Raw genomic sequence first — 24,668 nt, forward strand, 5'->3', positions numbered from 1 at the left:
AACGTCCAACTGTTCCAGGACAGCATCCTATGTTCCCGTTGGATGAAGTTTGGTCCCGGTGCTCAACCCCATAGACTCGACGTGCACTGGAGATTACCAGCGCAGGTTCACATCCTGTTACTACGTAAGCCTTAACTTTGACCCTTTTTTCCCATTGTTCAAGTGGAAGGTGGGATTTGCTTCCTAAGGGGAGGTGTTACACACAGGCATTCACGTAGCGCATGGTCTGAAAGTATGGGGTCAAATGGCAGAGTTTGGGGATGAACAATCACAATATGGCTTTGTGGATTCAGATGTGGGAGAAATGTAAACACTCCAAGCCACGAGGACGCCGGTAAATGCAGTAATGTCTCTGGAAGGAGCTGACATTTGAAGACGTAGCTTCAAAGTGTCGGGGGTATATATGGGTGCAGAGCTGCTTGCATAGCCCACGACCCCTCTGTGGGATTCCTAGGCAATGCATTGTCCAAGTAGGCCGTCTAAATCATTTCCCATGACTTGGAGGTTTAGCCAGTGAATTACAGAGCAACAAAAGTGGCCCCCCTTCCACACATGTTTCAAAATGGAGAGAGGTGTATTTATTCATGTTCAGCACATATAGAATTTGTACTCATCAGCCCAACTGAAGCGTGTCAAAGTGAGGAATGATGTCAAGGAAATCTAAAAGAACGAGGAAACAGTTGCAGGAGATTGTTATTGGAGAGGATCAAAATGAGCAACTTCCCTGACCGGGAATCGAATCCTGGCCGCGGCGGTGAGAGCGCCGAATCCTAGCCACTAGACCATCAGGGAGAGTCAAGACGGGAAGGAGCGAGAATGAAAACTATATAACCCAGTAGTCAGGCTCCCACAAATTTGGTCGTTACACCTCGTTATTTCGCATTTGAAAGCAGCAGAGGCTTGCTGCCGGTCAGCATTCCCTGAGCGAGACTCCTAGCCGCTACAGTATAGGGGGTCTCAGGTCCAACTTTGGTATTCACAAAATGTATAATACAACGATTGCACTTTTGAAAGGTTAAATATTGTTGTCAAATTCATTGGCCTCTCTATAAAACAAGTCCGTTATCTCATTTGAATTCCATTTTCAGTGCAACAGCAACTTTAGTAATAATTCCTAATAATTATTGCGCCTCCTGTAAATGAAAAAAAAATGGTTGACAGCTCTTTTTGTTTCGACCCATGTTCTGTAAATAAGTCTACCCTCTGTTTAGGTCAAGATTTCTAATGTGGAGCTTCCTTGACGCTCCCTGACATTGTGGCCGATTTGTGATTTACGCTGTCAAAGTTCAGTCATCCCAGGAAAGCAGCCCACCTCCAATCTTTGAGTAGTTGTGGCCGAGTGGTCAAGGCGATGGACTTGAAATCCATTGGGGTTTCCCCGCGCAGGTTCGAATCCTCTCAGCTACGTACGCCTCCCTTTTGGCCCTTTCTTCCCAGTGTTCCAGTGATAATGGGTTTCTCCAGGGAGATAACACGTGCAGACATTTCCAACGCACCTGAGCTGAATTAAGCGGCAAAAACAAATAATGTTCCTGATGGACTTTAGCAGCAAGGCCTGTGACTATTGATCTCGTATTATTTGAGTTTTCTGTGCAACAGCTAAGTAAATATAGATTGATGACAATTTTGGCTCCTGTTGTGATCCAAACGAGCGGTTGACCTGCTCCTTATGTCGCAGTCTCTTTTGACTGATGCCATGTAAAAAACTTGGCGCATTCTTTCGGCCAAGAGTTCACATGTGGACTGTCTTTGACGGTGCTTGACGTCATCCCCGCTTAGAGGCTTCATATGTCAACGTCCAACTGTTCCGGGACAGCATCCTATGTTCCCGTTGGATGCAGTTTGGTCCCCGTGCTCAACCCCATAGACTCAACGTGCACTGGAGATTACCAGCGCAGGTTCACATCCTGTTACTACGTAAGCCTTAACTTTGACCCTTTTTTCCCATTGTTCAAGTGGAAGGTTGGATTTGCTTCCTAAGGGGAGGTGTTACACACAGGCATTCACGTAGCGCATGGTCTGAAAGTATGGGGTCAAATGGCAGAGTTTGGGGATGAACAATAACAATATGGCTTTGTGGATTCAGATGTGGGAGAAATGTAAACACTCCAAGCCACGAGGACGCCGGTAAAAGCAGTAATGTCTCTGGAAGGAGCTGACATTTGAAGACGTAGCTTCAAAGTGTCGGGGGTATATATGGGTGCAGAGCTGCTTGCATAGCCCACGACCCCTCTGTGGGATTCCTAGGCAATGCATTGTCCAAGTAGGCCGTCTAAATCATTTCCCATGACTTGGAGGTTTAGCCAGTGAATTACAGAGCAACAAAAGTGGCCCCCCTTCCACACATGTTTCAAAATGGAGAGAGGTGTATTTATTCATGTTCAGCACATATAGAATTTGTACTCATCAGCCCAACTGAAGCGTGTCAAAGTGAGGAATGATGTCAAGGAAATCTAAAAGAACGAGGAAACAGTTGCAGGAGATTGTTATTGGAGAGCATCAAAATGAGCAACTTCCCTGACCGGGAATCGAATCCTGGCCGCGGCGGTGAGAGCGCCGAATCCTAGCCACTAGACCATCACGGAGAGTGAAGAGGAGAAAGAACGAGAATGAAAACAATATAACCCAGTAGTCAGGCTCCCACAAGTTTGGTCGTTACACCTCGTTAGTTCGCATTGGAAAGCAGCCCGGCTTGAGTCTTTGAGTAGTTGTGGCCGAGTGGTCAAGGCGATGGACTCGAAATCCATTGGGGTTTCCCCGCGCAGGTTGGAATCCTGCCAGCTACGTATCCCTCCCTTTTGGCCCTTTCTTCCCAGTGTTCCAGTGATAATGGGTTTCTCCAGGGAGATAACGCATGCAGACATTCCCAACGCTCCTGAATTCCTAGCCAATGCATTGTCCAAGTAGGCCTTCTAAATCATTTCCCATGACTTGGAGGTTTAGTCAATGAATTACAGCAAAACCCCTCAAAACTGTCAATCCATCAGCCGGGTCTGTATGCAAGTTGGGATCCTCCGTTTTTATACCAGCTGCTACATTGGCAACTGTACGTTGTTCTTTAAAATGTGATGGGGAGCAACAAAAGCGGGCCCCCTTCTATACATCTTTCAACATTGAGAGAGGTGTATTTATTCATCTTCAGTTCATATAGAATTTGTACTTATCAGCCCAACTGAAATGTGTCAAAGTGTGGAATGATGTGATGGAGATCTAAAAGCACAAGGAAACAGTTGCAGGAGATTGTTATTGGAGAGCATCAATGTGATCTAATTCCCTGACCGGGAATCGAACCCGGGCCGCGGCGGTGAGAGCACCGAATCCTAGCCACTAGACCATCAGGGAGAGTCAAGACAGTAAGGAGCCAGAATGAAAACTATATAACCCAGTAGTCAGGCTCCCACAAATTTGGTCGTTACACCTCGTTATTTCGCATTTGAAAGCAGCAGAGGCTTGCTGCCGGTCAGCATTCCCTGAGCGAGACTCCTAGCCGCTACAGTATAGGGGGTCTCAGGTCCAACTTTGGTATTCACAAAATGTATAATACAACGATTGCACTTTTGAAAGGTTAAATATTTTTGTCAAATTCATTGGCCTCTCTATAAAACAAGTCCGTTATCTCAGTTGAATTCCATTTTCAGTGCAACAGCAACTTTAGTAATAATTCCTAATAATTATTGCGCCTCCTGTAAATGAAAAAAAAATGGTTGACAGCTCCTTTTGTTTCGACCCATGTTCTGTAAATAAGTCTACCCTCTGTTTAGGTCAAGATTTCTAATGTGGAGCTTCCTTGACGCTCCCTGACATTGTGGCCGATGTGTGATTTACGCTGTCAAAGTTCAGTCATCCCAGGAAAGCAGCCCACCTCAAATCTTTGAGTAGTTGTGGCCGAGTGGTCAAGGCGATGGACTTGAAATCCATTGGGAAATCCCCGCGCAGGTTCGAATCCTGTCAGCTACGTATGCCTCCCTTTCTTCCCAGTGTTCCAGTGATAATGGGTTTCGCCAGGGAGATAACACGTGCAGACATTTCCAACGCACCTGAGCTGAATTAAGCGGCAAAAACAAATAATGTTCCTGATGGACTTTAGCAGCAAGGCCTGTGACTATTGATCTCGTATTATTTGAGTTTTCTGTGCAACAGCTAAGTAAATATAAATTGATGACAATTTTGGCTCCTGTTGTGATCCAAACGAGCGGTTGACCTGCTCCTTATGTCGCAGTCTCTTTTGACTGATGCCATGTTAAAAACTTGGCGCATTCTTTCGGCCAAGAGTTCACATGTGGACTGTCTTTGACGGTGCTTGACGTCATCCCCGCTTAGAGGCTTCATATGTCAACGTCCAACTGTTCCGGGACAGCATCCTATGTTCCCGTTGGATGCAGTTTGGTCCCCGTGCTCAACCCCATAGACTCGACGTGCACTGGAGATTACCAGCGCAGGTTCACATCCTGTTACTACGTAAGCCTTAACTTTGACCCTTTTTTCCCATTGTTCAAGTGGAAGGTGGGATTTGCTTCCTAAGGGGAGGTGTTACACACAGGCATTCACGTAGCGCATGGTCTGAAAGTATGGGGTCAAATGGCAGAGTTTGGGGATGAACAATAACAATATGGCTTTGTGGATTCAGATGTGGGAGAAATGTAAACACTCCAAGCCACGAGGACGCCGGTAAATGCAGTAATGTCTCTGGAAGGAGCTGACATTTGAAGACGTAGCTTCAAAGTGTCGGGGGTATATATGGGTGCAGAGCTGCTTGCATAGCCCACGACCCCTCTGTGGGATTCCTAGGCAATGCATTGTCCAAGTAGGCCGTCTAAATCATTTCCCATGACTTGGAGGTTTAGCCAGTGAATTACAGAGCAACAAAAGTGGCCCCCCTTCCACACATGTTTCAAAATGGAGAGAGGTGTATTTATTCATCTTCAGTACATATAGAATTTGTACTCATCAGCCCAACTGAAGCGTGTCAAAGTGAGGAATGATGTCAAGGAAATCTAAAAGAACGAGGAAACAGTTGCAGGAGATTGTTATTGGAGAGCATCAAAATGAGCAAATTCCCTGACCGGGAATCGAAACCGGGCCGGGGCGGTGAGAGCGCCGAATCCTACCCACTAGACCATCAGGGAGAGTCAAGAGGAGAAAGAACGAGAATGAAAACAATATAACCCAGTAGTCAGGCTCCCACAAGTTTGGTCGTTACACCTCGTTATTTCGCATTGGAAAGCAGCCCGGCTTGAGTCTTTGAGTAGTTGTGGCCGAGTGGTCAAGGCGATGGACTCGAAATCCATTGGGGTTTCCCCGCGCAGGTTGGAATCCTGCCAGCTACGTATCCCTCCCTTTTGGCCCTTTCTTCCCAGTGTTCCAGTGATAATGGGTTTCTCCAGGGAGATAACGCATGCAGACATTCCCAACGCTCCTGAATTCCTAGCCAATGCATTGTCCAAGTAGGCCTTCTTAATCGTTTCCCATGACTTGGAGGTTTAGTCAATGAATTACAGCAAAACCCCTCAAAACTGTCAATCCATCAGCCGGGTCTGTATGCAAGTTGGGATCCTCCGTTTTTATACCAGCTGCTACATTGGCAACTGTACGTTGTTCTTTAAAATGTGATGGGGAGCAACAAAAGCGGGCCCCTTCTATACATCTTTCAACATTGAGAGAGGTGTATTTATTCATCTTCAGTTCATATAGAATTTGTACTTATCAGCCCATCTGAAGTGTGTCAAAGTGTGGAATGATGTGATGGAGATCTAAAAGCACAAGGAAACAGTTGCAGGAGATTGTTATTGGAGAGCATCAATGTGATCTAATTCCCTGACCGGGAATCGAACCCGGGCCGCGGCGGTGAGAGCGCCGAATCCTAGCCACTAGACCATCAGGGAGAGTCAAGAGGAGAAAGAACGAGAATGAAAACAATATAACCCAGTAGTCAGGCTCCCACAAGTTTGGTCGTTACACCTCGTTATTTCGCATTGGAAAGCAGCCCGGCTTGAGTCTTTGAGTTGTTGTGGCCGAGTGGTCAAGGCGATGGACTCGAAATCCAATGGGGTTTCCCCGCGCAGGTTGGAATCCTGCCAGCTACGTATCCCTCCCTTTTGGCCCTTTCTTCCCAGTGTTCCAGTGATAATGGGTTTCTCCAGGGAGATAACGCATGCAGACATTCCCAACGCTCCTGAATTCCTAGCCAATGCATTGTCCAAGTAGGCCTTCTAAATCATTTCCCATGACTTGGAGGTTTAGTCAATGAATTACAGCAAAACCCCTCAAAACTGTCAATCCATCAGCCGGGTCTGTATGCAAGTTGGGATCCTCCGTTTTTATACCAGCTGCTACATTGGCAACTGTACGTTGTTCTTTAAAATGTGATGGGGAGCAACAAAAGCGGGCCCCCTTCTATACATCTTTCAACATTGAGAGAGGTGTATTTATTCATCTTCAGTTCATATAGAATTTGTACTTATCAGCCCAACTGAAGTGTGTCAAAGTGTGGAATGATGTGATGGAGATCTAAAAGCACAAGGAAACAGTTGCAGGAGATTGTTATTGGAGAGCATCAATGTGATCTAATTCCCTGACCGGGAATCGAACCCGGGCCGCGGCGGTGAGAGCGCCGATTCCTAGCCACTAGACCATCAGGGAGAGTCAAGACGGGAAGGAGCGAGAATGAAAACTATATAACCCAGTAGTCAGGCTCCCACAAATTTGGTCGTTACACCTCGTTATTTCGCATTTGAAAGCAGCAGAGGCTTGCTGCCGGTCAGCATTCCCTGAGCGAGACTCCTAGCCGCTACAGTATAGGGGGTCTCAGGTCCAACTTTGGTATTCACAAAATGTATAATACAACGATTGCACTTTTGAAAGGTTAAATATTGTTGTCAAATTCATTGGCCTCTCTATAAAACAAGTCCGTTATCTCATTTGAATTCCATTTTCAGTGCAACAGCAACTTTAGTAATAATTCCTAATAATTATTGCGCCTCCTGTAAATGAAAAAAAAATGGTTGACAGCTCCTTTTGTTTCGACCCATGTTCTGTAAATAAGTCTACCCTCTGTTTACGTCAAGATTTCTAATGTGGAGCTTCCTTGACGCTCCCTGACATTGTGGCCGATTTGTGATTTACGCTGTCAAAGTTCAGTCATCCCAGGAAAGCAGCCCACCTCCAATCTTTGAGTAGTTGTGGCCGAGTGGTCAAGGCGATGGACTTGAAATCCATTGGGGTTTCCCCGCGTAGGTTCGAATCCTGTCAGCTACGTACGCCTCCCTTTTGGCCCTTTCTTCCCAGTGTTCCAGTGATAATGGGTTTCTCCAGGGAGATAACACGTGCAGACATTTCCAACGCACCTGAGCTGAATTAAGCGGCAAAAACAAACAATGTTCCTGATGGACTTTAGCAGCAAGGCCTGTGACTATTGATCTCGTATTATTTGAGTTTTCTGTGCAACAGCTAAGTAAATATAGATTGATGACAATTTTGGCTCCTGTTGTGATCCAAACGAGCGGTTGACCTGCTCCTTATGTCGCAGTCTCTTTTGACTGATGCCATGTAAAAAACTTGGCGCATTCTTTCGGCCAAGAGTTCACATGTGGACTGTCTTTGACGGTGCTTGACGTCATCCCCGCTTAGAGGCTTCATATGTCAAAGTCCAACAGTTCCGGGACAGCATCCTATGTTCCCGTTGGATGCAGTTTCGTCCCCGTGCTCAACCCCATAGACTCGACGTGCACTGGAGATTACCAGCGCAGGTTCACATCCTGTTACTACGTAAGCCTTAACTTTGACCCTTTTATCCCATTGTTCAAGTGGAAGGTGGGATTTGCTTCCTAAGGGGAGGTGTTACACACAGGCATTCACGTAGCGCATGGTCTGAAAGTATGGGGTCAAATGGCAGAGTTTGGGGATGAACAATAACAATATGGCTTTGTGGATTCAGATGTGGGAGAAATGTAAACACTCCAAGCCACGAGGACGCCGGTAAATGCAGTAATGTCTCTGGAAGGAGCTGACATTTGAAGACGTACCTTCAAAGTGTCGGGGGTATATATGGGTGCAGAGCTGCTTGCATAGCCCACGACCCCTCTGTGGGATTCCTAGGCAATGCATTGTCCAAGTAGGCCGTCTAAATCATTTCCCATGACTTGGAGGTTTAGCCAGTGAATTACAGAGCAACAAAAGTGGCCCCCCTTCCACACATGTTTCAAAATTGAGAGAGGTGAATTTATTCATGTTCAGTACATATAGAATTTGTACTCATCAGCCCAACTGAAGCGTGTCAAAGTGAGGAATGATGTCAAGGAAATCTAAAAGAACGAGGAAACAGTTGCAGGAGATTGTTATTGGAGGGCATCAAAATGAGCAAATTCCCTGACCGGGAATCGAACCCGGGCCGCGGCGGTGAAAGCGCCGAATCCTAGCCACTAGACCATCAGGGAGAGTCAAGAGGAGAAAGAACGAGAATGAAAACAATATAACCCAGTAGTCAGGCTCCCACAAATTTGGTCGTTACACCTCGTTATTTCACATTGGAAAGCAGCCCGGCTTGAGTCTTTGAGTAGTTGTGGCCGAGTGGTCAAGGCGATGGACTCGAAATCCATTGGGGTTTCCCCGCGCAGGTTCGAATCCTGCCAGCTACGTACGCCTCCCTTTTGGCCCTTTCTTCCCAGTGTTCCAGTGATAATGGGTTTCTCCAAGGAGATAATGCATGCAGACATTCCCAACGCTCCTGAATTCCTAGCCAATGCATTGTCCAAGTAGGCCTTCTAAATCGTTTCCCATGACTTGGAGGTTTAGTCAATGAATTACAGCAAAACCCCTCAAAACTGTCAATCCATCAGCCGGGTCTGTATGCAAGTTGGGATCCTCCGTTTTTATACCAGCTGCTACATTGGCAACTGTACGTTGTTCTTTAAAATGTGATGGGGAGCAACAAAAGCGGGCCCCCTTCTATACATCTTTCAACATTGAGAGAGGTGTATTTATTCATCTTCAGTTCATATAGAATTTGTACTTATCAGCCCAACTGAAAAGTGTCAAAGTGTGGAATGATGTGATGGAGATCTAAAAGCACAAGGAAACAGTTGCAGGAGATTGTTATTGGAGAGCATCAAAATGAGCAACTTCCCTGACCGGGAATCGAATCCTGGCCGCGGCGGTGAGAGCGCCGAATCCTAGCCACTAGACCATCAGGGAGAGTCAAGACGAGAAAGAACAAGAATGAAAACTATATAACCCAGTAGTCAGGCTCCCACAAATTTGGTCGTTACACCTCGTTATTTCGCATTTGAAAGCAGCAGAGGCTTGCTGCCGGTCAGCATTCCCTGAGCGAGACACCTAGCCGCTACAGTATAGGGGGTCTCAGGTCCAACTTTGGTATTCACAAAATGTATAATACAACGATTGCACTTTTGAAAGGTTAAATATTGTTGTCAAATTCATTGGCCTCTCTATAATTACATTTGAATTCCATTTTCACTGCAACAGCAACTTTAGTAATATTTCCTAATAATTATTGCGCCTCCTGTAAATGAAAAAAAAATGGTTGACAGCTCCTTTTGTTTCGACCCATGTTCTGTAAATAAGTCTACCCTCTGTTTAGGTCAAGATTTCTAATGTGGAGCTTCCTTGACGCTCCCTGACATTGTGGCCGATGTGTGATTTGCGCTGTCAAAGTTCAGTCATCCCAGGAAAGCAACCCATCTCAAATCTTTGAGTAGTTGTGGCCGAGTGGTCAAGGCGATGGACTTGAAATCCATTGGGGTTTCCCCGCGCAGGTTCGAATCCTGTCAGCTACGTATGCCTCCCTTTCGGCCCTTTCTTCCCAGTGTTCCAGTGATAATGGGTTTCTCCAGGGAGATAACATGTGCAGACATTTCCAAGGTACCTGAGCTGAATTAAGCGGCAAAAACAAATAATGTTCCTGATGGACTTTAGCAGCAAGGCCTGTGACTATTGATCTCGTATTATTTGAGTTTACTGTGCAACAGCTAAGTAAATATAGATTGATGACAATTTTGGCTCCTGTTGTGATCCAAACGAGCGGTTGACCTGCTCCTTATGTCGCAGTCTCTTTTGACTGATGCCATGTAAAAAACTTGGCGCATTCTTTCGGCCAAGAGTTCACATGTGGACTGTCTTTGACGGTGCTTGACGTCATCCCCGCTTAGAGGCTTCATATGTCAAAGTCCAACAGTTCCGGGACAGCATCCTATGTTCCCGTTGGAAGCAGTTTCGTCCCCGTGCTCAACCCCATAGACTCGACGTGCACTGGAGATTACCAGCGCAGGTTCACATCCTGTTACTACGTAAGCCTTAACTTTGACCCTTTTTTCCCATTGTTCAAGTGGAAGGTGGGATTTACTTCCTAAGGGGAGGTGCTACACACACGCATTCACGTAGCGCATGGTCTGAAAGTATGTGGTCAAATGGCAGAGTTTGGGGATGAACAATAACAATATGGCTTTGTGGTTTCAGATGTGGGAGAAATGTAAACACTCCAAGCCACGAGGACACCGGTAAATGCAGTAATATCTCTGGAAGGAGCTGACATTTGAAGACGTAGCTTCAAAGTGTCGGGGGTATATATGGGTGCAGAGCTGCTTGCATAGCCCACGACCCCTCTGTGGGATTCCTAGGCAATGCATTGTCCAAGTAGGCCGTCTAAATCATTTCCCATGACTTGGAGGTTTAGCCAGTGAATTACAGAGCAACAAAAGTGGCCCCCCTTCCACACATGTTTCAAAATGGAGAGAGGTGTATTTATTCATGTTCAGCACATATAGAATTTGTACTCATCAGCCCAACTGAAGCGTTTCAAAGTGAGGAATGATGTCAAGGAAATCTAAAAGAACGAGGAAACAGTTGCAGGAGATTGTTATTGGAGAGCATCAAAATGAGCAACTTCCCTGACCGGGAATCGAATCCTGGCCGCGGCGGTGAGAGCGCCGAATCCTAGCCACTAGACCATCAGGGAGAGTCAAGAGGAGAAAGAACGAGAATGAAAACAATATAACCCAGTAGTCAGGCTCCCACAAGTTTGGTCGTTACACCTCGTTAGTTCGCATTGGAAAGCAGCCCGGCTTGAGTCTTTGAGTAGTTGTGGCCGAGTGGTCAAGGCGATGGACTCGAAATCCATTGGGGTTTCCCCGCGCAGGTTGGAATCCTGCCAGCTACGTATCCCTCCCTTTTGGCCCTTTCTTCCCAGTGTTCCAGTGATAATGGGTTTCTCCAGGGAGATAACGCATGCAGACATTCCCAACGCTCCTGAATTCCTAGCCAATGCATTGTCCAAGTAGGCCTTCTAAATCATTTCCCATGACTTGGAGGTTTAGTCAATGAATTACAGCAAAACCCCTCAAAACTGTCAATCCATCAGCCGGGTCTGTATGCAAGTTGGGATCCTCCGTTTTTATACCAGCTGCTACATTGGCAACTGTACGTTGTTCTTTAAAATGTGATGGGGAGCAACAAAAGCGGGCCCCCTTCTATACATCTTTCAACATTGAGAGAGGTGTATTTATTCATCTTCAGTTCATATAGAATTTGTACTTATCAGCCCAACTGAAATGTGTCAAAGTGTGGAATGATGTGATGGAGATCTAAAAGCACAAGGAAACAGTTGCAGGAGATTGTTATTGGAGAGCATCAATGTGATCTAATTCCCTGACCGGGAATCGAATCCTGCCGCGGCGGTGAGAGCGCCGAATCCTAGCCACTAGACCATCAGGGAGAGTCAAGACGGGAAGGAGCGAGAATGAAAACTATATAACCCAGTAGTCAGGCTCCCACAAATTTGGTCCTTACACCTCGTTATTTCGCATTTGAAAGCAGCAGAGGATTGCTGCCGGTCAGCATTCCCTGAGCGAGACTCCTAGCCGCTACAGTATAGGGGGTCTCAGGTCCAACTTTGGTATTCACAAAATGTATAATACAACGATTGCACTTTTGAAAGGTTAAATATTGTTGTCAAATTCATTGGCCTCTCTATAAAACAAGTCCGTTATCTCATTTGAATTCCATTTTCACTGCAACAGCAACTTTAGTAATAATTCCTAATAATTATTGCGCCTCCTGTAAATGAAAAAAAAATGGTTGACAGCTCCTTTTGTTTCGACCCATGTTCTGTAAATAAGTCTACCCTCTGTTTAGGTCAAGATTTCTAATGTGGAGCTTCCTTGACGCTCCCTGACATTGTGGCCGATGTGTGATTTACGCTGTCAAAGTTCAGTCATCCCAGGAAAGCAGCCCACCTCAAATCTTTGAGTAGTTGTGGCCGAGTGGTCAAGGCGATGGACTTGAAATCCATTGGGAAATCCCCGCGCAGGTTCGAATCCTGTCAGCTACGTATGCCTCCCTTTCTTCCCAGTGTTCCAGTGATAATGGGTTTCTCCAGGGAGATAACACGTGCAGACATTTCCAACGCACCTGAGCTGAATTAAGCGGCAAAAACAAATAATGTTCCTGATGGACTTTAGCAGCAAGGCCTGTGACTATTGATCTCGTATTATTTGAGTTTTCTGTGCAACAGCTAAGTAAATATAGATTGATGACAATTTTGTCTCCTGTTGTGATCCAAACGAGCGGTTGACCTGCTCCTTATGTCGCAGTCTCTTTTGACTGATGCCATGTAAAAAACTTGGCGCGTGCTTTCTAGAGGCCAAGAGTTCACCAGCGCAGGTTCACATCCTGTTACTACGTAAGCCTTAACTTTGACCCTTTTTTCCCATTGTTCAAGTGGAAGGTGGGATTTGCTTCCTAAGGGGAGGTGTTACACACAGGCATTCACGTAGCGCATGGTCTGAAAGTATGGGGTCAAATGGCAGAGTTTGGGGATGAACAATAACAATATGGCTTTGTGGATTCAGATGTGGGAGAAATGTAAACACTCCAAGCCACGAGGACGCCGGTAAATGCAGTAATGTCTCTGGAAGGAGCTGACATTTGAAGACGTAGCTTCAAAGTGTCGGGGGTATATATGGGTGCAGAGCTGCTTGCATAGCCCACGACCCCTCTGTGGGATTCCTAGGCAATGCATTGTCCAAGTACGCCGTCTAAATCATTTCCCATGACTTGGAGGTTTAGCCAGTGAATTACAGAGCAACAAAAGTGGCCCCCCTTCCACACATGTTTCAAAATGGAGAGAGGTATATTTATTCATGTTCAGCACATATAGAATTTGTACTCATCAGCCCAACTGAAGCGTGTCAAAGTGAGGAATGATGTCAAGGAAATCTAAAAGAACGAGGAAACAGTTGCAGGAGATTGTTATTGGAGAGCATCAATGTGATCTAATTCCCTGACCAGGAATCGAACCCGGGCTGCGGCGGTGAGAGCGCCGAATCCTAGCCACTAGACCATCAGGGAGAGTCAAGAGGAGAAAGAACGAGAATGAAAACAATATAACCCAGTAGTCAGGCTCCCACAAGTTTGGTCGTTACACCTCGTTAGTTCGCATTGGAAAGCAGCCCGGCTTGAGTCTTTGAGTAGTTGTGGCCGAGTGGTCAAGGCGATGGACTCGAAATCCATTGGGGTTTCCCCGCGCAGGTTGGAATCCTGCCAACTACGTATCCCTCCCTTTTGGCCCTTTCTTCCCAGTGTTCCAGTGATAATGGGTTTCTCCAGGGAGATAACGCATGCAGACATTCCCAACGCTCCTAAATTCCTAGCCAATGCATTGTCTAAGTAGGCCTTCTAAATCATTTCCCATGACTTGGAGGTTTAGTCAATGAATTACAGCAAAACCCCTCAAAACTGTCAATCCATCAGCCGGGTCTGTATGCAAGTTGGGATCCTCCGTTTTTATACCAGCTGCTACATTGGCAACTGTACGTTGTTCTTTAAAATGTGATGGGGATCAACAAAAGCGGGCCCCCTTCTATACATCTTTCAACATTGAGAGAGGTGTATTTATTCATCTTCAGTTCATATAGAATTTGTACTTATCAGCCCAACTGAAATGTGTCAAAGTGTGGAATGATGTGATGGAGATCTAAAAGCACAAGGAAACAGTTGCAGGAGATTGTTATTGGAGAGCATCAATGTGATCTAATTCCCTGACCGGGAATGGAACCCAGGCCGCGGCGGTGAGAGCGCCGAATCCTAGCCACTAGACCATCAGGGAGAGTCAAGACGGGAAGGAGCGAGAATGAAAACTATATAACCCAGTAGTCAGGCTCCCACAAATTTGGTCGTTACACCTCGTTATTTCGCATTTGAAAGTAGCAGAGGCTTGCTGCCGGTCAGCATTCCCTGAGCGAGACTCCTAGCCGCTACAGTATAGGGGGTCTCAGGTCCAACTTTGGTATTCACAAAATGTATAATACAACGATTGCACTTTTGAAAGGTTAAATATTGTTGTCAAATTCATTGGCCTCTCTATAAAACAAGTCCGTTATCTCATTTGAATTCCATTTTCAGTGCAACAGCAACTTTAGTAATAATTCCTAATAATTATTGCGCCTCCTGTAAATGAAAAAAAAATGGTTGACAGCTCCTTTTGTTTCGACCCATGTTCTGTAAATAAGTCTACCCTCTGTTTAGGTCAAGATTTCTAATGTGGAGCTTCCTTGACGCTCCCTGACATTGTGGCCGATGTGTGATTTACGCTGTCAAAGTTCAGTCATCCCAGGAAAGCAGCCCACCTCCAATCTTTGAGTAGTTGTGGCCGAGTGGTCAAGGCGATGGACTTGAAATCCATTGGGGTTTCCCCGCGCAGGTTCGAATCCTGTCAGCTACGTATGCCTCCCTTTCTTCCCAGTGTTCCAGTGATAATGGGTTTCTCCAAGGAGATAACACGTGCAGACATTTCCAATGCACCTGAGCTGAATTAAGTGGCAAAAACAAATAATGTTCCTGATGGACTTTAGCAGCAAGGCCTGTGACTATTGATCTTGTATTATTTGAGTTTTCTGTGCAACAGCTAAGTAAATATAGATTGATGACAATTTTGGCTCCTGTTGTGATCCAAACGAGCGGTTGACCTGCTCCTTATGTCGCAGTCAACTGAAGTGTGTCAAAGTGTGGAATGATGTGATGGAGATCTAAAAGCACAAGGAAACAGTTGCAGGAGATTGTTATTTGAGAGCATCAATGTGATCTAATTCCCTGACCGGGAATCGAACCCGGGCCGCGGCGATAAGAGCACCGAATCCTAGCCACTAGACCATCAGGGAGAGTCAAGACGGGAAGGAGCGAGAATGAAAACTATATAACCCAGTAGTCAGGCTCCCACAAATTTGGTCGTTACACCTCGTTATTTCGCATTGGAAAGCAGCAGAGGCTTGCTGCCGGTCAGCATTCCCTGAGCGAGACTCCTAGCAGCTACAGTATAGGGGGTCTCAGGTCCAACTTTGGTATTCACAAAATGTATAATACAACGATTACACTTTTGAAAGGTTAAATATTGTTGTCAAATTCATTGGCCTCTCTATAAAACAAGTCCGTTATCTCATTTGAATTACATTTTCGGTGCAAATGAAAAAAAAAATGGTTGACAGCTCCTTTTGTTTCGATCCATATTCTGTAAATAAGTCTACCCTCTGTTTAGGTCAAGATTTCTAATGTGGAGCTTCCTTAAACAAAACAAATAATGTTCCTGATGGACTTTAGCAGCAAGGCCTGTGACTATTGATGTCGTATTATTTGAGTTTTCTGTGCAACAGCTAAGTAAATATAGATTGATGACAATTTTGGCTCCTGTTGTGATCCAAACGAGCGGTTGACCTGCTCCTTATGTCGCAGTCTCTTTTGACTGATGCCATGTTAAAAACTTGGCGCATTCTTTCGGCCAAGAGTTCACATGTGGACTGTCTTTGACGGTGCTTGACGTCATCCCCGCTTAGAGGCTTCATATGTCAAAGTCCAACTGTTCCGGGACAGCATCCTATGTTCCCGTTGGATGCAGTTTGGTCCCCGTGCTCAACCCCATAGACTCGACGTGCACTGGAGATTACCAGCGCAGGTTCACATCCTGTTACTACGTAAGCCTTAACTTTGACCCTTTTTTCCCATTGTTCAAGTGGAAGGTGGGATTTGCTTCCTAAGGGGAGGTGTTACACACAGGCATTCACGTAGCGCATGGTCTGAAAGTATGGGGTCAAATGGCAGAGTTTGGGGATGAACAATAACAATATGGCTTTGTGGATTCAGATGTGGGAGAAATGTAAACACTCCAAGCCACGAGGACGCCGGTATATGCAGTAATGTCTCTGGAAGGAGCTGACATTTGAAGACGTAGCTTCAAAGTGTCGGGGGTATATATGGGTGCAGAGCTGCTTGCATAGCCCACGACCCCTCTGTAAGATTCCTAGGCAATGCATTGTCCAAGTAGGCCGTCTAAATCATTTCCCATGACTTGGAGGTTTAGCCAGTGAATTACAGAGCAACAAAAGTGGCCCCCCTTCCACACATGTTTCAAAATTGAGAGAGGTGAATTTATTCATGTTCAGCACATATAGAATTTGTACTCATCAGCCCAACTGAAGCGTGTCAAAGTGAGGAATGATGTCAAGGAAATCTAAAAGAACGAGGAAACAGTTGCAGGAGATTGTTATTGGAGGGCATCAAAATCAGCAAATTCCCTGACCGGGAATCGACCTGGGCCGCGGCGGTGAGAGCGCCGAATCCTAGCCACTAGACCATCAGGGAGAGTCAAGAGGAGAAAGAACGAGAATGAAAACAATATAACCCAGTAGTCAGGCTCCCACAAGTTTGGTCGTTACACCTCGTTATTTCGCATTGGAAAGCAGCCCGGCTTGAGTCTTTGAGTAGTTGTGGCCGAGTGGTCAAGGCGATGGACTCGAAATCCATTGGGGTTTCCCCGCGCAGGTTTGAATCCTGCCAGCTACGTATCCCTCCCTTTTGGCCCTTTCTTCCCAGTGTTCCAGTGATAATGGGTTTCTCCAGGGAGATAACGCATGCAGACATTCCCAACGCTCCTGAATTCCTAGCCAATGCATTGTCCAAGTAGGCCTTCTAAATCATTTCCCATGACTTGGAGGTTTAGTCAATGAATTACAGCAAAACCCCTCAAAACTGTAAATCCATCAGCCGGGTCTGTATGCAAGTTGGGATCCTCCGTTTTTATACCAGCTGCTACATTGGCAACTGTACGTTGTTCTTTAAAATGTGATGGGGAGCAACAAAAGCGGGCCCCCTTCTATACATCTTTCAACATTGAGAGAGGTGTATTTATTCATCTTCAGTTCATATAGAATTTGTACTTATCAGCCCAACTGAAATGTGTCAAAGTGTGGAATGATGTGATGGAGATCTAAAAGCACAAGGAAACAGTTGCAGGAGATTGTTATTGGAGAGCATCAATGTGATCTAATTCCCTGACCGAGAATCGAACCCGGGCCGCGGCGGTGAGAGCGCCGAATCCTAGCCACTAGACCATCAGGGAGAGTCAAGAGGAGAAACAACGAGAATGAAAACAATATAACCCAGTAGTCAGGCTCCCACAAGTTTGGTCGTTACACCTCGTTATTTCGCATTGGAAAGCAGCCCGGCTTGAGTCTTTGAGTAGTTGTGGCCGAGTGGTCAAGGCGATGGACTCGAAATCCATTGGGGTTTCCCCGCGCATGTTGGAATCCTGCCAGCTACGTATCCCTCCCTTTTGGCCCTTTCTTCCCAGTGTTCCAGTGATAATGGGTTTCTCCAGGGATATAACGCATGCAGACATTCCCAACGCTCCTGAATTCCTAGCCAATGCATTGTCCAAGTAGGCCTTCTAAATCATTTCCCATGACTTGGAGGTTTAGTCAATGAATTACAGCAAAACCCCTCAAAACTGTCAATCCATCAGCCGGGTCTGTATGCAAGTTGGGATCCTCCGTTTTTATACCAGCTGCTACATTGGCAACTGTACGTTGTTCTTTAAAATGTGATGGGGAGCAAGAAAAGCGGGCCCCCTTCTATACATCTTTCAACATTGAGAGAGGTGTATTTATTCATCTTCAGTTCATATAGAATTTGTACTTATCAGCCAAACTGAAGTGTGTCAAAGTGTGGAATGATGTGATGGAGATCTAAAAGCACAAGGAAACAGTTGCAGGAGATTGTTATTGGAGAGCATCAATGTGATCTAATTCCCAGACCGGGAATCGAACCCGGGCCGCGGCGGTGAGAGCGCCGAGTCCTAGCCACTAGACCATCAGGGAGAGTCAAGACTGGAAGGAGCGAGAATGAAAACTATATAACCCAGTAGTCAGGCTCCCACAAATTTGGTCGTTACACCTCGTTATTTCGCATTGGAAAGCAGCAGAGGCTTGCTGCCTGTCAGCATTTCCTGAGCGAGACTCCTAGCCGCTACAGTATAGGGGGTCTCAGGTCCAACTTTGGTATTCACAAGATGTATAATACAACGATTGCACTTTTGAAAGGTTAAATATTGTTGTCAAATTCATTGGCCTCTCTATAAAACAAGTCCGTTATCTCATTTGAATTCCATTTTCAGTGCAACAGCAACTTTAGTAATAATTCCTAATAATTATTGCGCTTCCTGTAAATGAAAAAAAAAATGGTTGACAGCTCCTTTTGTTTCGACCCATGTTCTGTAAATAAGTCTACCCTCTGTTTAGGTCAAGATTTCTAATGTGGAGCTTCCTTGACGATCCCTGACATTGTGGCCGATGTGTGATTTACGCTGTCAAAGTTCAGTCATCCCAGGAAAGCAGCCCACCTCCAATCTTTGAGTAGTTGTGGCCGAGTGGTCAAGGCGATGGACTTGAAATCTATTGGGGTTTCCCCGCGCAGGTTCGAATCCTGTCAGCTACGTACGCCTCCCTTTTGGCCCTTTCTTCCCAGTGTTCCAGTGATAATGGGTTTCTCCAGGGAGATAACAAGTGCAGACATTTCCAACGCACCTGAGCTGAATTAAGCAGCAAAAACAAATAATGTTCCTGATGGACTTTAGCAGCAAGGCCTGTGACTATTGATCTCGTATTATTTGAGTTTTCTGTGCAACAGCTAAGTGAATATAGATTGATGACAATTTTGGCTCCTGTTGCGATCCAAACGAGCGGTTGACCTGCTCCTTATGTCGCAGTCTCTTTTGACTGATGCCATGTAAAAAACTTGGCGCATTCTTTCGGCCAAGAGTTCACATGTGGACTGTCTTTGACGGTGCTTGACGTCATCCCCGCTTAGAGGCTTCATATGTCAACGTCCAACTGTTCCGGGACAGCATCCTATGTTCCCGTTGGATGCAGTTTGGTCCCCGTGCTCAACCCCATAGACTCGACGTGCACTGGAGATTACCAGCGCAGGTTCACATCCTGTTACTACGTAAGCCTTAACTTTGACCCTTTTTTCCCATTGTTCAAGTGGAAGGTGGGATTTGCTTCCTAAGGGGAGGTGTTACACACAGGCATTCACGTAGCGCATGGTCTGAAAGTATGGGGTCAAATGGCAGAGTTTGGGGATGAACAATAACAATATGGCTTTGTGGATTCAGATGTGGGAGAAATGTAAACACTCCAAGCCACGAGGACGCCGGTAAATGCAGTAATGTCTCTGGAAGGAGCTGACATTTGAAGACGTAGCTTCAAAGTGTCTGGGGTATATATGGGTGCAGAGCTGCTTGCATAGCCCACGACCCCTCTGTAAGATTCCTAGGCAATGCATTGTCCAAGTAGGCCGTCTAAATCATTTCCCATGACTTGGAGGTTTAGCTAGTGAATTACAGAGCAACAAAAGTGGCCCCCCTTCCACACATGTTTCAAAATTGAGAGAGGTGTATTTATTCATGTTCAGTACATATAGAATTTGTACTCATCAGCCCAACTGAAGCGTGTCAAAGTGAGGAATGATGTCAAGGAAATCTGAAAGAACGAGGAAACAGTTGCAGGAGATTGTTATTGGAGAGCATCAAAATGAGCAAATTCCCTGACCAGGAATCGAACCCGGGCCGCGGCGGTGAGAGCGCCGAATCCTAGCCACTAGACCATCAGGGAGAGTCAAGAGGAGAAAGAACGAGAATGAAAACAATATAACCCAGTAGTCAGGCTCCCACAAGTTTGGTCGTTACACCTCGTTATTTCGCATTGGAAAGCAGCCCGGCTTGAGTCTTTGAGTAGTTGTGGCCGAGTGGTCAAGGCGATGGACTCGAAATCCATTGGGGTTTCCCCGCGCAGGTTGGAATCCTGCCAGCTACGTATCCCTCCCTTTTGGCCCTTTCTTCCCAGTGTTCCAGTGATAATGGGTTTCTCCAGGGAGATAACCCATGCAGACATTCCCAACGCTCCTGAATTCCTAGCCAATGCATTGTCCAAGTAGGCCTTCTAAATCATTTCCCATGACTTGGAGGTTTAGTCGAAGGAATTACAGCAAAACCCCTCAAAACTGTCAATCCATCAGCCGGGTCTGTATGCAAGTTGGGATCCTCCGTTTTTATAGCAGCTGCTACATTGGCAACTGTAGTTGTTCTTTAAAATGTGATGGGGAGCAACAAAAGCGGGCCCCCTTCTATACATCTTTCAACATTGAGAGAGGTGTATTTATTCATCTTCAGTTCATATAGAATTTGTACTTATCAGCCCAACTGAAGTGTGTCAAAGTGTGGAATGATGTGATGGAGATCTAAAAGCACAAGGAAATAGTTGCAGGAGATTGTTATTGGAGAGCATCAAAATGAGCAACTTCCCTGACCGGGAATCGAATCCTGGCCGCGGCGGTGAGAGCGCCGAATCCTAGCCACTAGACCATCAGGAAGAGTTAAGAGGAGAAAGAACGAGAATGAAAACTATATAACCCAGTAGTCAGGCTCCCACAAATTTGGTCGTTACACCTCGTTATTTCGCATTGGAAAGCAGCAGAGGCTTGCTGCCGGTCAGCATTCCCTGAGCGAGACTCCTAGCCGCTACAGTATAGGGGGTCTCAGGTCCAACTTTGGTATTCACAAAATGTATAATACAACGATTGCACTTTTGAAAGGTTAAATATTGTTGTCAAATTCATTGGCCTCTCTATAAAACAAGTCCGTTATCTCATTTGAATTCCATTTTCAGTGCAACAGCAACTTCAGTAATAATTCCTAATAATTATTGCGCCTCCTGTAAATGAAAAAAAAATGGTTGACAGCTCCTTTTGTTTCGACCCATGTTCTGTAAATAAGTCTACCCTCTGTTTAGGTCAAGATTTCTAATGTGGAGCTTCCTTGACGCTCCCTGACATTGTGGCCGATGTGTGATTTACGCTGTCAAAGTTCAGTCATCCCAGGAAAGCAGCCCACCTCCAATCTTTGAGTAGTTGTGGCCGAGTGGTCAAGGCGATGGACTTGAAATCCATTGGGGTTTCCCCGCGCAGGTTCGAATCCTGTCAGCTACGTACGCCTCCCTTTTGGCCCTTTCTTCCCAGTGTTCCAGTGATAATGGGTTTCTCCAGGGAGATAACACGTGCAGACATTTCCAACGCACCTGAGCTGAATTAAGCGGCAAAAACAAATAATGTTCCTGATGGACTTTAGCAGCAAGGCCTGTGACTATTGATCTCGTATTATTTGAGTTTTCTGTGCAACAGCTAAGTAAATATAGATTGATGACAATTTTGGCTCCTGTTGTGATCCAAACGAGCGGTTGACCTGCTCCTTATGTCGCAGTCTCTTTTGACTGATGCCATGTAAAAAACTTGGCGCGTGCTTTCTAGAGGCCAAAAGTTCACCAGCGCAGGTTCACATCCTGTTACTACGTAAGCCTTAACTTTGACCCTTTTTTCCCATTGTTCAAGTGGAAGGTGGGATTTGCTTCCTAAGGGGAGGTGTTACACACAGGCATTCACGTAGCGCATGGTCTGAAAGTATGGGGTCAAATGGCAGAGTTTGGGGATGAACAATAACAATATGGCTTTGTGGATTCAGATGTGGGAGAAATGTAAACACTCCAAGCCACGAGGACGCCGGTAAATGCAGTAATGTCTCTGGAAGGAGCTGACATTTGAAGACGTAGCTTCAAAGTGTCTGGGGTATATATGGGTGCAGAGCTGCTTGCATAGCCCACGACCCCTCTGTAAGATTCCTAGGCAATGCATTGTCCAAGTAGGCCGTCTAAATCATTTCCCATGACTTGGAGGTTTAGCTAGTGAATTACAGAGCAACAAAAGTGGCCCCCCTTCCACACATGTTTCAAAATTGAGAGAGGTGTATTTATTCATGTTCAGTACATATAGAATTTGTACTCATCAGCCCAACTGAAGCGTGTCAAAGTGAGGAATGATGTCAAGGAAATCTGAAAGAACGAGGAAACAGTTGCAGGAGATTGTTATTGGAGAGCATCAAAATGAGCAAATTCCCTGACCGGGAATCGAACCCGGGCCGCGGCGGTGAGAGCGCCGAATCCTAGCCACTAGACCATCAGGGAGAGTCAAGAGGAGAAAGAACGAGAATGAAAACAATATAACCCAGTAGTCAGGCTCCCACAAGTTTGGTCGTTACACCTCGTTATTTCGCATTGGAAAGCAGCCCGGCTTGAGTCTTTGAGTAGTTGTGGCCGAGTGGTCAAGGCGATGGACTCGAAATCCATTGGGGTTTCCCCGCGCAGGTTGGAATCCTGCCAGCTACGTATCCCTCCCTTTTGGCCCTTTCTTCCCAGTGTTCCAGTGATAATGGGTTTCTCCAGGGAGATAACCCATGCAGACATTCCCAACGCTCCTGAATTCCTAGCCAATGCATTGTCCAAGTAGGCCTTCTAAATCATTTCCCATGACTTGGAGGTTTAGTCGAAGGAATTACAGCAAAACCCCTCAAAACTGTCAATCCATCAGCCGGGTCTGTATGCAAGTTGGGATCCTCCGTTTTTATACCAGCTGCTACATTGGCAACTGTAGTTGTTCTTTAAAATGTGATGGGGAGCAACAAAAGCGGGCCCCCTTCTATACATCTTTCAACATTGAGAGAGGTGTATTTATTCATCTTCAGTTCATATAGAATTTGTACTTATCAGCCCAACTGAAGTGTGTCAAAGTGTGGAATGATGTGATGGAGATCTAAAAGCACAAGGAAATAGTTGCAGGAGATTGTTATTGGAGAGCATCAAAATGAGCAACTTCCCTTACCGGGAATCGAATCCTGGCCGCGGCGGTGAGAGCGCCGAATCCTAGCCACTAGACCATCAGGAAGAGTTAAGAGGAGAAAGAACGAGAATGAAAACTATATAACCCAGTAGTCAGGCTCGCACAAATTTGGTCGTTACACCTCGTTATTTCGCATTGGAAAGCAGCAGAGGCTTGCTGCCGGTCAGCATTCCCTGAGCGAGACTCCTAGCAGCTACAGTATAGGGGGTCTCAGGTCCAACTTTGGTATTCACAAAATGTATAATACAACGATTGCACTTTTGAAAGGTTAAATATTGTTGTCAAATTCATTGGCCTCTCTATAAAAAAAGTCCGTTATCTCATTTGAATTCCATTTTCAGTGCAACAGCAACTTCAGTAATAATTCCTAATAATTATTGCGCCTCCTGTAAATGAAAAAAAAATGGTTGACAGCTCCTTTTGTTTCGACCCATGTTCTGTAAATAAGTCTACCCTCTGTTTAGGTCAAGATTTCTAATGTGGAGCTTCCTTGACGCTCCCTGACATTGTGGCCGATGTGTGATTTACGCTGTCAAAGTTCAGTCATCCCAGGAAAGCAGCCCACCTCCAATCTTTGAGTAGTTGTGGCCGAGTGGTCAAGGCGATGGACTTGAAATCCATTGGGGTTTCCCCGCGCAGGTTCGAATCCTGTCAGCAACGTACGCCTCCCTTTTGGCCCTTTCTTCCCAGTGTTCCAGTGATAATGGGTTTCTCCAGGGAGATAACACGTGCAGACATTTCCAACGCACCTGAGCTGAATTAAGCGGCAAAAACAAATAATGTTCCTGATGGACTTTAGCAGCAAGGCCTGTGACTATTGATCTCGTATTATTTGAGTTTTCTGTGCAACAGCTAAGTAAATATAGATTGATGACAATTTTGGCTCCTGTTGTGATCCAAACGAGCGGTTGACCTGCTCCTTATGTCGCAGTCTCTTTTGACTGATGCCATGTAAAAAACTTGGCGCGTGCTTTCTAGAGGCCAAAAGTTCACCAGCGCAGGTTCACATCCTGTTACTACGTAAGCCTTAACTTTGACCCTTTTTTCCCATTGTTCAAGTGGAAGGTGGGATTTGCTTCCTAAGGGGAGGTGTTACACACAGGCATTCACGTAGCGCATGGTCTGAAAGTATGGGGTCAAATGGCAGAGTTTGGGGATGAACAATAACAATATGGCTTTGTGGATTCAGATGTGGGAGAAATGTAAACACTCCAAGCCACGAGGACGCCGGTAAATGCAGTAATGTCTCTGGAAGGAGCTGACATTTGAAGACGTAGCTTCAAAGTGTCTGGGGTATATATGGGTGCAGAGCTGCTTGCATAGCCCACGACCCCTCTGTAAGATTCCTAGGCAATGCATTGTCCAAGTAGGCCGTCTAAATCATTTCCCATGACTTGGAGGTTTAGCTAGTGAATTACAGAGCAACAAAAGTGGCCCCCCTTCCACACATGTTTCAAAATTGAGAGAGGTGTATTTATTCATGTTCAGTACATATAGAATTTGTACTCATCAGCCCAACTGAAGCGTGTCAAAGTGAGGAATGATGTCAAGGAAATCTGAAAGAACGAGGAAACAGTTGCAGGAGATTGTTATTGGAGAGCATCAAA

The 24,668-nt window shown here is 45.7% G+C and overlaps 27 non-coding genes across 27 annotated transcripts; 19 read left to right on the plus strand and 8 right to left on the minus strand.

Moving 5' to 3' along the window:
- Positions 1–1,325: 1,325 nt before the first annotated feature.
- Positions 1,326–1,407, plus strand: trnas-uga (transfer RNA serine (anticodon UGA)). Its single transcript has one exon. It is a non-coding gene; the product is annotated as a tRNA-Ser (tRNA).
- Positions 1,408–2,704: 1,297 nt separating this feature from the next.
- On the plus strand, positions 2,705–2,786 carry trnas-cga (transfer RNA serine (anticodon CGA)). The gene has a single exon. It is a non-coding gene; the product is annotated as a tRNA-Ser (tRNA).
- Positions 2,787–3,270: 484 nt separating this feature from the next.
- trnae-cuc (transfer RNA glutamic acid (anticodon CUC)) lies at positions 3,271–3,342 on the minus strand. The gene has a single exon. It is a non-coding gene; the product is annotated as a tRNA-Glu (tRNA).
- Positions 3,343–3,875: 533 nt separating this feature from the next.
- trnas-uga (transfer RNA serine (anticodon UGA)) lies at positions 3,876–3,957 on the plus strand. Its single transcript has one exon. It is a non-coding gene; the product is annotated as a tRNA-Ser (tRNA).
- A 1,288-nt stretch (positions 3,958–5,245) lies between these two features.
- Positions 5,246–5,327, plus strand: trnas-cga (transfer RNA serine (anticodon CGA)). Its single transcript has one exon. It is a non-coding gene; the product is annotated as a tRNA-Ser (tRNA).
- Positions 5,328–5,810: 483 nt separating this feature from the next.
- Positions 5,811–5,882, minus strand: trnae-cuc (transfer RNA glutamic acid (anticodon CUC)). The gene has a single exon. It is a non-coding gene; the product is annotated as a tRNA-Glu (tRNA).
- A 119-nt stretch (positions 5,883–6,001) lies between these two features.
- trnas-cga (transfer RNA serine (anticodon CGA)) lies at positions 6,002–6,083 on the plus strand. The gene has a single exon. It is a non-coding gene; the product is annotated as a tRNA-Ser (tRNA).
- Positions 6,084–6,567: 484 nt separating this feature from the next.
- Positions 6,568–6,639, minus strand: trnae-cuc (transfer RNA glutamic acid (anticodon CUC)). Its single transcript has one exon. It is a non-coding gene; the product is annotated as a tRNA-Glu (tRNA).
- A 533-nt stretch (positions 6,640–7,172) lies between these two features.
- trnas-uga (transfer RNA serine (anticodon UGA)) lies at positions 7,173–7,254 on the plus strand. Its single transcript has one exon. It is a non-coding gene; the product is annotated as a tRNA-Ser (tRNA).
- Positions 7,255–8,360: 1,106 nt separating this feature from the next.
- trnae-uuc (transfer RNA glutamic acid (anticodon UUC)) lies at positions 8,361–8,432 on the minus strand. The gene has a single exon. It is a non-coding gene; the product is annotated as a tRNA-Glu (tRNA).
- A 119-nt stretch (positions 8,433–8,551) lies between these two features.
- trnas-cga (transfer RNA serine (anticodon CGA)) lies at positions 8,552–8,633 on the plus strand. The gene has a single exon. It is a non-coding gene; the product is annotated as a tRNA-Ser (tRNA).
- A 1,076-nt stretch (positions 8,634–9,709) lies between these two features.
- On the plus strand, positions 9,710–9,791 carry trnas-uga (transfer RNA serine (anticodon UGA)). Its single transcript has one exon. It is a non-coding gene; the product is annotated as a tRNA-Ser (tRNA).
- Positions 9,792–11,088: 1,297 nt separating this feature from the next.
- Positions 11,089–11,170, plus strand: trnas-cga (transfer RNA serine (anticodon CGA)). The gene has a single exon. It is a non-coding gene; the product is annotated as a tRNA-Ser (tRNA).
- A 1,088-nt stretch (positions 11,171–12,258) lies between these two features.
- trnas-uga (transfer RNA serine (anticodon UGA)) lies at positions 12,259–12,340 on the plus strand. Its single transcript has one exon. It is a non-coding gene; the product is annotated as a tRNA-Ser (tRNA).
- A 1,138-nt stretch (positions 12,341–13,478) lies between these two features.
- On the plus strand, positions 13,479–13,560 carry trnas-cga (transfer RNA serine (anticodon CGA)). Its single transcript has one exon. It is a non-coding gene; the product is annotated as a tRNA-Ser (tRNA).
- A 1,089-nt stretch (positions 13,561–14,649) lies between these two features.
- On the plus strand, positions 14,650–14,731 carry trnas-uga (transfer RNA serine (anticodon UGA)). The gene has a single exon. It is a non-coding gene; the product is annotated as a tRNA-Ser (tRNA).
- Positions 14,732–16,760: 2,029 nt separating this feature from the next.
- On the plus strand, positions 16,761–16,842 carry trnas-cga (transfer RNA serine (anticodon CGA)). The gene has a single exon. It is a non-coding gene; the product is annotated as a tRNA-Ser (tRNA).
- Positions 16,843–17,326: 484 nt separating this feature from the next.
- trnae-cuc (transfer RNA glutamic acid (anticodon CUC)) lies at positions 17,327–17,398 on the minus strand. Its single transcript has one exon. It is a non-coding gene; the product is annotated as a tRNA-Glu (tRNA).
- A 119-nt stretch (positions 17,399–17,517) lies between these two features.
- Positions 17,518–17,599, plus strand: trnas-cga (transfer RNA serine (anticodon CGA)). The gene has a single exon. It is a non-coding gene; the product is annotated as a tRNA-Ser (tRNA).
- Positions 17,600–18,083: 484 nt separating this feature from the next.
- Positions 18,084–18,155, minus strand: trnae-cuc (transfer RNA glutamic acid (anticodon CUC)). Its single transcript has one exon. It is a non-coding gene; the product is annotated as a tRNA-Glu (tRNA).
- Positions 18,156–18,689: 534 nt separating this feature from the next.
- Positions 18,690–18,771, plus strand: trnas-uga (transfer RNA serine (anticodon UGA)). Its single transcript has one exon. It is a non-coding gene; the product is annotated as a tRNA-Ser (tRNA).
- A 1,106-nt stretch (positions 18,772–19,877) lies between these two features.
- Positions 19,878–19,949, minus strand: trnae-cuc (transfer RNA glutamic acid (anticodon CUC)). The gene has a single exon. It is a non-coding gene; the product is annotated as a tRNA-Glu (tRNA).
- Positions 19,950–20,068: 119 nt separating this feature from the next.
- trnas-cga (transfer RNA serine (anticodon CGA)) lies at positions 20,069–20,150 on the plus strand. Its single transcript has one exon. It is a non-coding gene; the product is annotated as a tRNA-Ser (tRNA).
- A 1,089-nt stretch (positions 20,151–21,239) lies between these two features.
- trnas-uga (transfer RNA serine (anticodon UGA)) lies at positions 21,240–21,321 on the plus strand. Its single transcript has one exon. It is a non-coding gene; the product is annotated as a tRNA-Ser (tRNA).
- A 956-nt stretch (positions 21,322–22,277) lies between these two features.
- On the minus strand, positions 22,278–22,349 carry trnae-cuc (transfer RNA glutamic acid (anticodon CUC)). The gene has a single exon. It is a non-coding gene; the product is annotated as a tRNA-Glu (tRNA).
- A 119-nt stretch (positions 22,350–22,468) lies between these two features.
- trnas-cga (transfer RNA serine (anticodon CGA)) lies at positions 22,469–22,550 on the plus strand. The gene has a single exon. It is a non-coding gene; the product is annotated as a tRNA-Ser (tRNA).
- A 1,092-nt stretch (positions 22,551–23,642) lies between these two features.
- trnas-uga (transfer RNA serine (anticodon UGA)) lies at positions 23,643–23,721 on the plus strand. The gene has a single exon. It is a non-coding gene; the product is annotated as a tRNA-Ser (tRNA).
- The last annotated feature ends 947 nt before the right edge of the window (positions 23,722–24,668 follow it).

Source organism: Channa argus, chromosome 21 (assembly GCF_033026475.1).
Source record: "Channa argus isolate prfri chromosome 21, Channa argus male v1.0, whole genome shotgun sequence".
Classification (NCBI taxonomy): Eukaryota; Metazoa; Chordata; class Actinopteri; order Anabantiformes; family Channidae; genus Channa; species Channa argus.